General features: G+C 45.3%; 1 protein-coding gene across 2 annotated transcripts in view; it reads left to right on the forward strand.

Annotated features, from left to right (window-relative positions):
• Window positions 1–12,193, forward strand: part of UBQLN1 (ubiquilin 1) — a 119,962-nt gene that overhangs the window by 34,384 nt on the left and 73,385 nt on the right. The window lies entirely within an intron of this gene.

Genomic DNA, 12,193 nt, shown 5'->3' on the forward strand with positions numbered 1-12,193 from the left:
TTTTTTTTTTTTTTTACCTAAATTATTTTTTTCCCCCTCTTCAGGATACTTTTCCTTCCTTCCCTTTACAGTTTTTAGTTTCTTTTGCCCATATTTTAGTTATTTTTATTTTTTTCTGGTTCACAAGGCCCTCTCAGCCCTGCGCATTAGCCAGTTTTCCCCTTTATTTTTTGTTATTTTGCCCCTTTAGTATCACCATAAGTGTCATTTGATTTGGCCACAGCCCTTTTCCCTTCCATGTCATTGAAGGTTCCAATTGGCTTCAAGTGCTGTGCTCAATGCAATCAGACCATCTCTGGGGCTGACACACATTCCTGGTGTATCCAGTGTTTGGGGCCCGACCATAATTCTACCAACTGTATTCTTTGTTTGCAAATGCAACAAAGAACATAGAAATCCAGAGAGACTCAAACGGAGAAAATTTTTGGAGCCCGGTCCGAGCCATCAATGTTTACGCTTGCATTGGGTGCATTGGTCCTTATGGCTGTTTAGACTCATGTCCCACACCTGCCTCGGGCGACCACTATGCAGGGCCCTTGGGACTGATCAGCATTGGACCAGGCACCAAGGCAGTGTGAGGATTCAACGTCGTCCTTGTCGGCACCAGATAAAACTCAAGAAGCACAAGCAAATCCTCCTTGACACGTGGTGCCGGGAGCACTGGGGCACCAAGAGATCTGGTACCCAAAAAGTGTTGGCACCAAGAGGAGCACTTCCCCCTCAATCAAGATGGTGCTGGCATGGGGGTCTCCATTCATCAGGTACCCTAGTTGACACTGGCAGTTCAGCAGGCTGTCTCTGATGCAGTGCCCCAGCCTTTCCTGATGTCGGCCCTCTGAGTGGTTCGGGCCATGCTCCGGAAGCAATTGGCAAGGGCTGTCCAGCAGAGGGCATTGACAGGGCTGCTTGTGCCAGCCATACTTCTACCTGCTATCTCGCAGGACCCTCAGCCCACAGTGAGGTCACTGGTGCCATGTGCGGTATCGCCGCCCATGCGGATACCCCTCGATGTCAACGGAGGACGCTTCACCGGAGTCAAGGATGAAGCCTTTCATCTTGATGCCCTTCCAGGAAAGGACCTAGTTCCTCCTATCCAAGGCAGGCTCGGTCTCAGACCTCCCATGAGGAGCTTTTTGCTGACACCAATACAGACCACTCATGGGCGTCTGATGAAGATTCAAGGTACTTCTCAGACAAGGAGCCCTATGGTATACAGTCAACCCCTCCCCACCAAAGGAGAGGCTGGAAGTCTCCACTAGAGTCTCTTTTCCCGCTTTTGTGAAGGAGATGGTCGCTGCAATCTCAATTCAGTTGGAGACTGAGGACTAGCCCAGGGCTGAGATGTTTGAGGTCCTGGACTACAACTCCACCTAAAGAGGTTGTAACCATCCCACTTCACGAGATCTTTGGGTTTTTTTTTTTTTTTTTTCAGGTGAAGAGCTGGGAGATCCCCTCTTGTCTGTCCCTGATCTCCCCAAAAGATAGACACCATGTATCTTTTCCAAAGTTCACCTTGATTTGATAAGCCACAGCTGCCTCATTTCCTCCTGGTGGAATCTGTGCTCAAATGGGCCAGAAGTTCCGGAGACTTTGCTTCAATGCCCCAGGCAGAAAAGGTCAAACTCTGGATTCCTTTGGGCGGAAAATATATCAGGCTTCCATACTCGTATACAGTCGTGTTAGCTCTACATGAGCCTGTACTTGCAGAACTTGGTGCCCAGTATGGCTGATTTGGTGGACTCGCTGTCCCACTGGAGCAGGCTGAATCTCTTTGCCAGCTGGCCAAACAGCAGGAGGTGTGTTGTAAATTACTGGCCAGGGGCGCTTACAATACTTTTGATGTGTCCAGGATTTCTTCTCAAAGCAGAGCAATCAGCAGACTCTCATGGCTGTGTGTCTCTGACTTGGACCCAGTGGTCCAGCAGAAGTTGGCAGACATCACATACCATGGAGAAAATCTTTATGTAGATAAGATTGAGGAGATCATGGATCTCATTAAAAAAAAAAAAAAAACCCCCCACAGATACCATCAATACAATCTCCAGGCGAGCGCCTTCTGCATCCTCTTTATTCAGAATTTTGGGCATGTTGAAGAGGGGTCCCTATTACTTACCGAGGCATAGTTACACCCCTCTTTGCTCAGCCCCAGTGCACTTGTTCATATCAACAGCGTGTGCCTAAGGCCCAACTGGCTGCCCAGTGAAAACAAGGGGTGAGTTTTTGATTGGCTCAACGGATCGTAGCTGCCATACAAGTAACCATCCTGGACAACCTACTGGTGGTGGGGGGAGGCTGAGTCCCCCCCCCCCCCCCCAAGAAAGGTGGTCCCTTGTAACCTCCAACTGGTGGGTTCTTCAAATTGTTTCTCGGTTACACTATGCGTTGGCATCAAAGACCACTAAATTGCCCTCCGAGAGCATTTTACTTCAGCTCTCCTCACAAGGAGGTACTAGTAGAGGAGCTCTCCACCCTTCTAAAGTTCCATGCAGTTGAACCCGTTCCACCAGGGAAAGAAGGAAAAGGGATTCTATTCCAGGTACTGGGGAGGGGGATGATGGGGAGATATGATAGAGGTCTATAAAATGAGTAGAGTTGAATGGGTAGATGTGAAGCATCTGTTTATGCTTTCCAAAAATACTAGGACTAGGGGGCATGCGATGAATCTACAATGTAGTAAATTTAAAACGAATCTGAGAAAATAGTTCTTCACTCAATGTGTAATTAAACTCTGGAATTCGTTGCCAGAGAAAGTGGTAAAGGTGGTTAGCTTAACGGAGTTTAAAAAAGGTTTGGATGGCTTCCTGAAGGAAAAGTCCATAGACCATTATTAAATGGACTTGGGGGAAATCCACTATTTCTGGGATAAGCAGTATAAAATGTTTTGTACTTTTTTGGGATCTTGCTAGGTATTTGTGACCTGGATTGGCCACTGTTGGAAACAGGATGCTGGGCTTGATGGACCTTTGGTCTTTCTCTATGGCAATACTTTTGTACTAATAATGCAGAAAAAGATACGTCTTCTACATCCCAATCTCTAGTCTCTGGCCCTTGCAGCTTGGATGTTGAGAGCTTAGAATTTGCTTCCTTGAATCTAGCAGAGGGTGTCTCAAAATTCTTGCTGGCTTCCAGGAAAGATTCCACTAAAGTTTTTATTTCAAATGGAGGAGGTTCGCCCTTCACAGAACCTGCTTGTGAATACCTTTGCACCTCCGAGTCTGACCAGCTCTTAAGGGTTCACCTCGGTGCAGTTAGTGTTTAGTCACTGTGTGTGTGGAAGGTAAGCCCATCTCTGGACAGCCTCTAGTTGCTTGCTTTTGACAAAGCCCCCTGTCAGGCCTCCACCTGTGTCATGGGACCTAATCATTGTTCTCACCCATCTGATAAAAGCTTCTTTTCAGCAACTCTATTCCTGTTCACTGAATTAATGGGCCTGGAAGGTTTTGTTTTTGTTGGCAGTCATTTCAGCTCGCAGGGTCACAGTCCCATTTCATTGTAACAGAGTAGTTCTTCACACACACCCTACGTTCCTGCCTAAGGTAATGTCTGAGTTCCATCATAATCAGTCTATCGTTCGTCCAACGTTCTTTCCCAAACCTTAAGCCCATCTCAGCGAAAGCAAACTGCACACCTTGGACTGCAAGCAGGCATTTGGCCTTTTACTTAAGCAAGACTCGGCCCTACATACAATCCACCCAGCATTTTGTGTCTTTTTGATCCCAACTGGATGGGGGTTGCAATCGGGTAACACACAATCTCCAATTGGCTGGCAGTTTGCATTTCTTTCACTTATGCCCAAGCTTGTCTGACTTGAGGGTCATGTCAAGGCACATAATTTCAGAGCGTGGGCGGTGTTGGTAGCCCTCTTGAGATCAGCCTGCTGCAATGTGGTCTTCAGTTCACATCCCTGATGCTTTATTGGATTATATTCAGGTTAAGCAAACAAAATATACTCTTTCTTCTGTAATTAGAATTCTAGGGGTTTATGTGGATAGTACTTTCTTTTGATTCTCATATTAATGTTTTAGTCAAAGGCTCATTTTTCCTACTGAGAAAGTTGAGATGACTTGAGATGCCTTTTTTGAAAATGATAATTTAGACACCCAGTTCAATCATTGATATTGTCAAAGTTAGATTATTGTAATTTGATTTTCTTGGGAAGCACGAGCTAAGAAAGAGTTACAAAATACAGAACACTGTGATGCATCTAATTTTCTCTAAGAAGATCAGATCTTGAGGTACTTTGTAAATACACTGGCTGCTGATAGAGGCCAGGGCTTTGTTTGCTTGCTTTTTTTATTTAAAATTTTAGATGGAGCTGTTATGAATTATATGTTGGATAATTTTCAGCACATCTTTGTCCAGGTCTTGGAGAACAATTAATAATTCTCCTAGTTTTTTCTGCTAAAGATTGTAAGAGATTGAAAATTTGTGAGTTATTGTTGGCATATCAAGCCCCTAAATTTTGGCAAGAATTCTCAATATGCTTTTCTCAATCTGATGACTCTGCTTTATTTAGGAGAAATCTTAAAACTTACCTTTTAACCTACCTTTTCCAGAAGTTTGTTTTGTCTAAATAACTAGAGTTCTTGATTTGATATTTATGATGTAATTCCTTGGAGATTGTCCTGGCTTCTTAATTAATATTGTGAACTGCTTAGAAGTTTGTGGTTATAGCAGTGTACAAATATCCCACTGTTGCTTTGAACAAGACACCCGACACGACAGTCGGTTTGGACAGATAGTCCTACAGAATTTGTTTGGGGTCTAGAATCCAATTCCACCCTCCTAGGCCCATTTTATTTTATTCCAGGCTGCGCTCGCACAGTTTTTATATAATTACAGATCAATGAACAGTTTGACCTCGCCTTTGCGAATTCCTATGGTCCTAGTGTCAAAAGCAGCAGATAGATCGAGAAGGATGAGGATAGAATAGAGACCTTTGGATCTGGTCAGAAACAGATCATTGGAGACTTTAGCAAGCGCTGTTTCAGTTGAATGAAGGGAAAGCCAGATTGAAGTGGATCAAGAATAGCTTGAGATGAAAGAAAGTCAAGGCAACAGCGGTGAACAGCATGTTCAAGTATCTTGGATATGAAAGGGAGGAGGGAGATGGGGCGATAGTTGGAAGGGAAGGACAGGTAGGGTCCAATGAAGGTTTTTTAAGGAGTGGTGTGACTACGGCATGTTTGAAGGCATCAGGAACAGTCGCAGTGGACAGTGAAAGATTGAGGATATGACAGATAAAAGGGATGACAGTAGGAGAGAGAGTGTTAAGTAGATGGGTGGGAATAGGATCAGAGGAACAGGTAGCTAGTTTCGAGGCAGAAAAAAGATGTGCAAGGAGTCCGCCACTACACCTCATCCACCTCCAGGCCTATACTGTCTATAAGCTCATTGGCATTATTGATTTTTATCAAAAAACTGTTGCAATTTCTTAACAGTTGTGACCTCAACAGCTCCCTTCACTTCAGAAATTTCTGCAGTCCACTTTAAACTGACCGAAGGGCTTGGCGGGTTTGCATTCAGTGCCATCTTATTCTTCGCATGGCGGCCCTTGTCCTGACCCTTGTGTAAGGTCTCTGCAGCCATAGAGATGAAGAAACGTTCCTACTAAAAACATGCCAAAATGGTGGTCCCAGTAAGTAGCAGTCCAAAGCTGGACAAAAATCCATGGGCAGGGAGCAGCATTAATCAGTGTCTGCCCGTCCTCATGGCTCAACTGGATGTTCATTGGCTTTTTTTTTTTTATACTATGGCTGGCTAAATTAGCCCCAGATATTCAATGCCAGGCCATGTTTGGGCCCCAGCACTGAATATCCGGAACTAAAATGTGTTCTATGCTGGCCACCAGGGCTTATGCATTCCCGGCCAATATTTATCTGGGGCCTGCATAAGACAGTTATGTGGGTCCTGGCTGAATATTGGCCAGGACCCACATGACTAAAGGTTTTATGGAGCCCTAGAAGCTCCTTCCCGACCCCTGGCAAAGCCCCCTCCTTTCATTCAGCCACCATGCAAAACCAGCTCTCCCCCCCCCCCCCCCCCCCCCCCCCCCCCACCCCCGGGCCTACTTCTTTATCCCTGGTGGTCCAGCAGGGTCAGTGGGAACAGGAGCAAAGCCCACTTTCTCCTGCCCCTTGCTGCTGCCTGAGGAAAAGGACTGCTGCAACCTTTCGCAGCAGCTCATGGTATGGTACCATGAGAGGCTGCCGCGAGAGATCACAGCAGCCATTTTTCTCAAGCAGCTGCCAAGGTCAGGAGCAAGTGTGTTTTGCTCCTGCCCCATTAACCCCGCTGGACCACCAGGGATAAAGAATAGGCCCAGGAGGGGAAGATAGAGAGGGCTTCTAGGGCTCCATAGAGCCTTTAAACATAGTTCTGCAGGTCCCAGCCAATATTCAGTGCTGGGGCCCACATAACTGTGTGAATTTAGGACAGCTTTTAAGCTTCTCAGTATAGTGAAGATATTTACCTGTAGCAGGTATTCTCAGAGGACCATGTGGGTGACATCATCACCATGTGGAACGCTATCCAGTGTAATATATTCTTAAGAGTTTGTGACAGTATTCCCACCGCGCATGCCTTGCCATCCGCTGAACGTGCACAGAGCCAATACATAGCTATGCAAGACAACTCCTTGATACGCTGTTCTCACTTGGATTTCAGGGCTCTGTTCTTTCCTGGTTTTCTTCTTATCTCTCCCAGCGTACCTTTAATGTATACTCTAGTGGATCCTCCTCTACTTCTATCCCACTGTCAGTTGGTGTACCTCAGGGACCTGTCCTGGGACCTCTTCTTTTCTCCATCTATACTTCTTCCCTTGGTACTCTGATCTCATCCCATGGTTTTCAGTATCATCTTTACACTGATGACTCCCAGATCTACCTCTTCACTCTAGAAATCTCAGCCGAAATATCAGCCTGCCTGTCTGACATTGCTGCCTGGATGTCTCAGCGCCATCTGAAACTAAACATGACCAAGACTGAGCTTCTTATCTTTCCCCCTAAACCAACCTCTCCTCCTCCCCCCATTCTCTATTTCTGTGGATAACTCTCATCCTTCCTGTCTCATCAGCTCGTAACCTTGGGCTCTTCGACTCTTCCCTCTCCTTCTCTGCACATATTCAGCAGACTGCTACAACCTGTCGTTTCTTTCTCTATAATATCAGCAAAATTTGCCCTTTCCTTTCTGAACACACTACCAGAACCCTCATCCACATTCTTTATCACCTCTCGCTTAGACTATTGCAACTTGCTTCTCACAGGTCTCCCACTTAGCCATCTCTCTCCTCTTCAATCTGTTCAAAGTTCTGCTGCATGACTAATATTCCGCCAATGTCGTTATGCTCATATTAGCCCTCTCCTCAAGTCACTTCACTGGCTTCCTATCCGTTTCCACATACAGTTCAGACTCCTCTTATTGATCTATAAGTGCATTCACTCTGCAGCTCCTCAGTACCTCTCCCTACATTCCTCCCTGGGAACTCCGTTCACTGGGTAAATCTCTTATCTGCACCCTTCTCTTCCACTGCTAACTCCAGACTCTGTTCCTTTTATCTTGCTGCACCATATGCCTGGAATAGACTTCCTGAGCTGGTACGTCAGGCTCCATCTCTGGCTGTCTTCAAATCTTAAGCTAAAAGCCCACCTTTTTGATGCTGCTTTTAATTCCTAACCCTTATTCACTTGTTCAGAACACTTATTTTATCATCCTCACTTTAATATTCCCTTATCTCTTGTTTGTCCTGTTTGTCTGTCCTAATTAGATTGTAAGGGAGGCTCAGAAACGCTCTACATCAGTTGCGTATGCGAGGGTGTGGAGGACGTTCGAGAGCTGGTGTTCTGAACGCGGACTTTCTACCTTCTGTGCCACATCGGGGGCAGAAGCTATTTGGGGGGGGGGGGGGAGATTGATTATCAGCGTACACTATATGAAACATCCATAGACCACAACAAGCAGCACAAAGGAGACAGATGTTATTAAATAGTCTGACCCCTGTGGCACCCCTATACTTAATAAGTGCGCAGTTGATGTAATATCATCTATTTTTTTGTCATCACCTTTTGGTCAAAAAATCATTAACTTTAATTCCAGTTTTGGTAATAGTAGCAAATGAGTCATCTTCGAGACTCTCTACCCTTAGCAGAGCAGCAGTATTTGTTTTTGAAATGAAGATCTTTGTTGCTCAAGGATTGCATAACAAATGTTATAGAAAGTCTCTTTTGCACTTCAACAGGAGACAAAACCTAGAGCTGATGTACTTGGATTTAATAGCTCCAGAATCAGCTGAATCAGTGCAGTCTATAGTTTGCCATGAAATGCATATGTGGAAAACATCTGTGACTTTTCAAGAGCTCTCTGAGAAGTTAGAACTTAAATACATAGTATAACCCACTTCTGGTCTTGACAAAACACAGCTTCACTTACTTCTGCCTACAAAAACATAAAATACTTTAAGCATGCCATTCTCCTGGACCACTTTGGGAAGAAGGTCTTTATAAGGAACTGTGATTCTTACAAGAATTGCTTTTCGCCATCTATAAGTGGTGTATTTATATGCATAACTTCAGAAATTGCTAGATCATTCCTGTTTCTCCCTGCTCATAGTCAAACTGGACATACCAGAATTATATCTAGAGCAGATATGAAGCAATTTGTTCAGCTTAATGTCTGATACTTCAAGAATTTTAACATCATTGATTGCAGTCAAGCTCTAAGCTTGGGGGCTCAGAGAAGATCTGCAAACTAATTTGGCAGATATTCTGTTTTGGAAATAATTGGTTTGGTGAAAAGGTTAGAGAGAGTAAATGTATTGCATCCTAGTTACATATATCAGAGTTAGATGTGGCTACTGTGGCTTACAAAGCCACAGAAATAGTCCACCTGACTCCGTAGGTTCAGTGCTAGGGCATGCACAGCTCCTGGCATTGAATATTCAGGTCTCTGCTATCACCCAGAAGTTAACTGGACACTGGCCAATGTTCAGACTGGTACCCGGTAAAATTCACTGCATAAAGTTAGAACAGCCTTTTTGCTGTCCTAACTTTATGTAGTTGGTTAGTGGGCTGAAAATTGCCACTAATTGGCTAAGTTTGTGCTCCATCCATGACCTGCCCCAAACCTAGCCAGTTAGGTGACTGCTGTTTAGTGCGCATATTCAGTGGCACTAACCGGTTAAGTGCTTCTGAATATCTCCGGATAGCTGCAGACAAGCCATTTAAACAGCCAGGAGCCTCTCCTGGCAATTTAAATGGCTTTCCTTGACTGAGGCTGCACTGTTCTGAACATGTGGGTATTATCCCTTCCTACCTGCAGATGGAAGTAGAGAAAAAGCTAGGCTTTTCCAGTGAACTTGTAATATAAACCTGCTGGTGCTCTGGGAAAATTCCATTATTTTTCTTTATCTCTAGTAGATGATAGGTTGTTCAGCCTGGTGCTCCTGGGCCTGGCCTGGCTCCCAGGTTACCTAATCTCTGGATCTGACCTGGTTGAGCACAGATCTTTGCTCTGCTGTCCCCAGTTGCACTCCTTATCAGCCATTGGGTGAGGCGTGTGGCTCAGTCCTGTGGGACCCTGCTGGAGGGGCATGGGTTCCCATCCACCTGCCCCTCATATCCCGTACACCCTATTTGGATGCTCCTTTCCCATGCTCCCCTGCAACTCTCAGGAACTTGGGGGGGGGGGGGGGAAAGAATTATCAGTTGGGTTCTTGGTTAAGTTTATTCCTCTTTTCAGGCAAATAAAGCTATTTAGTATATATTTTTTTTTTTTAAAGGCTTGCCAACCTCCTGGAGCTTCGAGTGGTCTGGAACACTCTCAAGGCTTTCAGAGATCAATTGTCCCATCAAATTATTCTCGTTCAAACAGACAATCAGATTGCAATGTATTACATCAACAAGCGGGGGGGGGGGGGGGGGGGGGCACTGGATCACGCCCTCTGTGTCGGGAGGCTGTCCGGATGTGACATTGGCCTCGGCAGCATGGCATGTTCCTTCAAGCCACTAATCTGGCGGGCGCAAACTCACTATCTGATAGACTGAGCCAGATAATGCAACCACACGAGCGGTCTCTTTACATGGTCCTAGCCCACAAGATCTTATGGGGGTGGGGCACCCCCTTGGTGGATCTTTTTGCCGCTCAGATTAACCACAAGGTCCCTCAGTTCTGTTCCAGCCTTCAGGCCCATGACAGGCTAGCGTCAGATGCCTTCCTTCCCAGTTGGGGGACAGGTCTCCTATATGCTTATTCTTAGATACCTCTAGTAGGAAAGACTTGGCTGATACTCAAGCGAGACCATGGAACCATGATTCTGATTGTTGCTGTACTTGCCGTGGCAGATATGGTTCCCTCTTCTGTTGTTATCCTTCGAAAATCCTTGGCGATTGGAGTATTTTCCGACCCTCATCACACAGAACAAGGGGTTGCTTCTGCATCCCATCCTTCAGTCTTGGCCTCTCAGAGCTTGGATGTTGAGAGCCTAGAATGCCCTTCCTTGTGTCTTTTGGAAGGTGTTTCCTGAGTCTTGCTGGCTTCCAGGAAAGATTCCACTAAGAGATGTTATTCTTTTAAATGGAGGAGGTTTGCTGTCTGGTGTGAGAGCAGGGCCCTCTTACTTGTCCTACACAGATCCTGCTTGAGTACCTTCTTGTCAGAGTCTGGTCTCAAGACCAACTCCGTAAGAGTTCACCTTAGTGCAATTAATGCTTATCAACGTGTAGAAGGTAAGCTCATCTCTGGACAGCGTCTAGTTTGCTTCATGACAGGTTTGCTTTTGTGAAAGCCCCCTGCTAAACCTCCACCAGTGTCATGGGATCTCAACGTTATAACCCAGCTGATGAAAGCTCCTTTTGAGCCACTGTAATTCCTGCTATCTGAAGTACTTTGGAAGGTCGTTTTCTTGGTGGCTGTTACTTTAGCTTGTATGGTCAGTGAGCTTCAGGTGTATTGGATGCACCTTATACTAAGTTTCATCACAATAGACTAGTCCTCCGCATGCACCCTAAGTTCCTGCCATCTGAACCAGTCGATTGTCTTGCCAACATTCTTTCCACGACTTGATGCCCATCCTGGTGAAAGCAGCTTACACACCTTGGATTACAAGAGCATTGGCCTACTACATGAAGTGGACAAGGCCCCACAGACAGTCTGCCCAGCTTTGTTTCTTTTGATCCCAACAGGATGGGGGTCGCACTTATCTCAATTTGGCTGGCAGATTGCATTTCCTTCACTTATGCCCAGGCTGGGTTGGCCTTGGAGGTTCATGTCAAGGCTCATAATGTCAGAGCCATGGCTGCATTGGTAGCCCACTTAAGGTCAGCCTCCATTGAAGAAATTTGCAAGGTTGTGGCATGGTCGTCAGTCCACATATTCACATCTCACTACTGCCTTGAACAGGATACCCGATGCGACAGTCTATTTGGGCAGTCAGTGTTGCAGAATCTGGGGTCTAAAATCAAACTCCACCCTCCTAGGTCCGTTTTATTGTGTTCCAGGCTGTACTCTCATTTAGATTGTATATAGTTTCAGGTTAATCTGTGTAATGTCTTTGCCGTTGTGAGGCCCAATTGACCAATGGGGTTTTTTTGGGTTTTTTTTTGGTGGGCCTGGATGCTAGGGATTCTCCACTTGTGAGAATATGCAAGCTTGCTTTCCTCGAAGAAAGCGAAGATATTTACCTGTAGCAGGTATTCTCCAAGGACAGCAGCTTCATATTCTCACAATCCTGCCCACCTCCCCTTGGAGTAGTTTCTTTCATTATTTTATTTGTATGTGTTTTTGCTTTAAAATTAAACTGAGGGAACCACATTCTCACTGCGGGTGGGAAGGCACTCGTGCACGTGCAGTGGAATGCGGCTTGCACTTCAGAAAGCTTTGCTTTTTTTTTTTTTTGCTTTGGCATAAATGCCAGACCGGGTGATGCAAATCGGCGTTTACCCACTTGTGAGAATATGAAGCCTGCTGTCCTCTGAGAATACCTGCTACAGGTAAGTATCTTCGCTTTTTCCACTATTTGTTTTATAAATATTTCTATAACTTTTTTTGTGTGTGTGTGTCCCCTGGTCTTTGTACTTTTTTTTTTTGAAAATGTGAAAAATCAATTCATTTTTATCTGTTCTACACCACTTAGAATTTTGTAACCCTCAATCATATCCCCCCTCAGCTGTCTCTTTTCCAAACTGAAGAGCACAATCAC

The sequence above is a fragment of the Microcaecilia unicolor genome, chromosome 2, assembly GCF_901765095.1.
Source record: "Microcaecilia unicolor chromosome 2, aMicUni1.1, whole genome shotgun sequence".
Classification (NCBI taxonomy): Eukaryota; Metazoa; Chordata; class Amphibia; order Gymnophiona; family Siphonopidae; genus Microcaecilia; species Microcaecilia unicolor.